The sequence below is a fragment of the Calliphora vicina genome, chromosome 1, assembly GCF_958450345.1.
Source record: "Calliphora vicina chromosome 1, idCalVici1.1, whole genome shotgun sequence".
NCBI lineage: Eukaryota > Metazoa > Arthropoda > Insecta > Diptera > Calliphoridae > Calliphora > Calliphora vicina.
This window is the reverse complement of record NC_088780.1, coordinates 88,688,302-88,690,972: the sequence shown is the minus strand read 5'-3', so window position 1 is coordinate 88,690,972 and position 2,671 is coordinate 88,688,302. Positions and strand designations below refer to the sequence as shown.

At 29.8% G+C, this 2,671-nt stretch overlaps 1 non-coding gene across 1 annotated transcript; it reads left to right on the top strand.

The window, feature by feature from the left end:
* Positions 1–197, top strand: LOC135949649 (U2 spliceosomal RNA). The gene has a single exon (XR_010575900.1). It is a non-coding gene; the product is annotated as a U2 spliceosomal RNA (small nuclear RNA).
* The last annotated feature ends 2,474 nt before the right edge of the window (positions 198–2,671 follow it).

Below are 2,671 nucleotides of genomic sequence, written 5' to 3'. Positions count from 1 at the left end.
ATCGCTTCTCGGCCTTATGGCTAAGATCAAAGTGTAGTATCTGTTCTTATCAGCTTAACATCTGATAGATCCTCCATCGGAGGACAACAAATGTTAAACTGATTTTTGGAAATAGACGGAATGTTTAGGGGCTTGCTCCACTTCTGTCGCGGGTTGGCCCGGTATTGCAGTACCGCCGGGATTTCGGCCCAAATAATTTATAAATTTCATTAATAGGCGTATTGTATAAGAAGAAAGAAAGATGAATTGGTGGTTTGTTCCTATTTTTGTCGCATTTTGGTAGGTTTTTTGAATAAGTAACAAAATAATAAAATTATTTGTAACCAGGGGTGCCAAATGAATTTGGGAAAAAATCGTCAATATCGCGATAAAATAGAAAAAAATCGTCATTTCCAATTTTAAAAATCATAGTAAGTTAGTAGGTCCAACTTACTATGGTTTTATATACGTCGTTGAAAAGGTCTTTGAAATATCTATCATCTATCCATATTGTTTATATTAATGACTTAGTAATGGGTCAAAATCGGAAAAAATATTATTTAACCCGAATTTCTTTTTTAACCAAAAGTTTTTTTTGCTAAATGTTAAAAAAAAAAAATAATTTTGCTCTCTTACTTCTTTACATTCATTGTGTACACATTATATCAAACATTTGGTCTGATTTGAAACCTAAACTGCTGATCAGTGATGCCAAGTGTAGGGAATTTTCCCTTTTTGTAGGGATTTTTTCCCAAAATTTCACATGTAGGGAAAAAGGGAAAGATTTTTTACTTTTGTCGAATTGTAGAAATTTTTTGCAATGGCAATTTAAAACTACATATTATGTATTTTTCAAATATAAAATTAGAAAAACATAAAATTTGTTTAAGCATATCATTAGAAATTCGTAAATCTGGTATAATATGAAGTAAGTAATAATGTGGCATCTTTAATATCATCACCGCTTTCAAACTACATACATATATAGTGATTATCTCAAGACGTATTAACTCACTCATGCACTCACCTTGTTAATACGCCTTGGATTTTCCTTTTTACGGTATTTGACATTTCCTTAAAGAACTAGCTACAAGAGTAGATTCTACAAATAAATTTTCTTTTGAAATAAACACATGTTTGGTTTTGTGCATGTTTTTACATACATACGTACTCCATCTTCGCAGGTCTCATCGATTTTAATAAGTAATTTTTTAAGAAATAAATGTAATTATAAATTAAAACAACAAATTTTAGAAAAAAATTCCGATTCGTCTTCTGATAATGATGTAAGTAAAGAAATACTGCTCAAGTTGGTTGAGAAACGAGAAGCTAATGGGATGGCTGGAGCCGGTCAAAGATGACGACTTTAAATGCAGATACAAGGCTTGTGTGCTAATACCCAAATGCACCAAAAAATCTTTCAAAAACAAAAACCCGAACAATGGATTCTCTTTTTGGCAAGCAAGTCCTGGAAAAACCAATGATGTGGCCAATTTCAAAATCCGATTAAGCCTTTTTTTGATTGAACACAACTTAGCTGTTCAAAAAATAAAAAAGTAGTGTAGGGAAAAATGCAGGGAAAATCAAAAGTGAGTGTAGGGAAAAAAACGGATTTTTTTTCATAAGCGTACTAAGTTCCTTTTCAGAAATAAACGGTCTAAAATCCATGATTCGAAATATTTTTGAAATCTGATAAGGGAGTTTTATTAATTATTTGGTAAGATTTATAATGACAAATAATCACAGTTAAGAAGAAGTGCGTTCGCATATTTATGTCCTTTTTTAGGACTTGGAACATTTTCTGTTTCATATCAGAAAGTCGAGGTGATAATAAATTTTTAAAATTATTAAATATTTATATAATTTGAAAGTAAATTTTTAATTAAGCTTAATTAAGTTAATTTTATTAATTAAAACAAGTAAGAGAGCTATATTCGGCTGTGCCGAATTTTATATACCCTTCACCAAATTATACTTTAAAATTAAAATTTTAAATATTTTTAGGTAAACAACATTTAATTTTTTTTTACAGTTGTTTTTTCGAAATTGTTTTTAATTTTTTTTTAAATTTAAATTTTTTTTTTTTTTTTAGTTTTTATTTTTTTTTAATATTTAGTGAAAAAAAATTTTGGTGAAAAAAAAAATTCGGGTTAAAAAATATTTTTTCCGATTTTGACCCATTGTAGGTCCAACTTACTATGGTCTTATTTACGTCGTTGCACAGGTCTTTGAAATATCTATCATTAGATATCCATATTGTCTATTAATGATTTAGTAATCCAGATATGGGTCAAAAATAGGTCAAAAATCGAGGTTGTCCTGGTTTTTTCCTTATATCTCAGTCATTTGTGGACCGATTTTCTTGATTTTAAATAGCAACAGAGCCGGAAGAATTTCAGAGATATTGATGTAGCATTCGTGTATGCAAGTTATTTGGTTAACCGCCAAACCGGTTTTTTAAAAAGTCGGTTTTTTATAAACACTAGTCAGAGTCCAGAATTTTATAGTAGTTTTTTTTTAGTGTTGGTGGTCATTTTACACGTTTTGACGATGGACATGAGTAAAATGTATTTTGATTACAGAGCAGTACTGATGTACCCCGTGGTGCATCCCTAGACCGAACTCTATTTCAGCATCTCTCTAAAATCCCATTCTAAATTTGTTGTTGTTAAGTTAGCCAGTTTTAATAAAC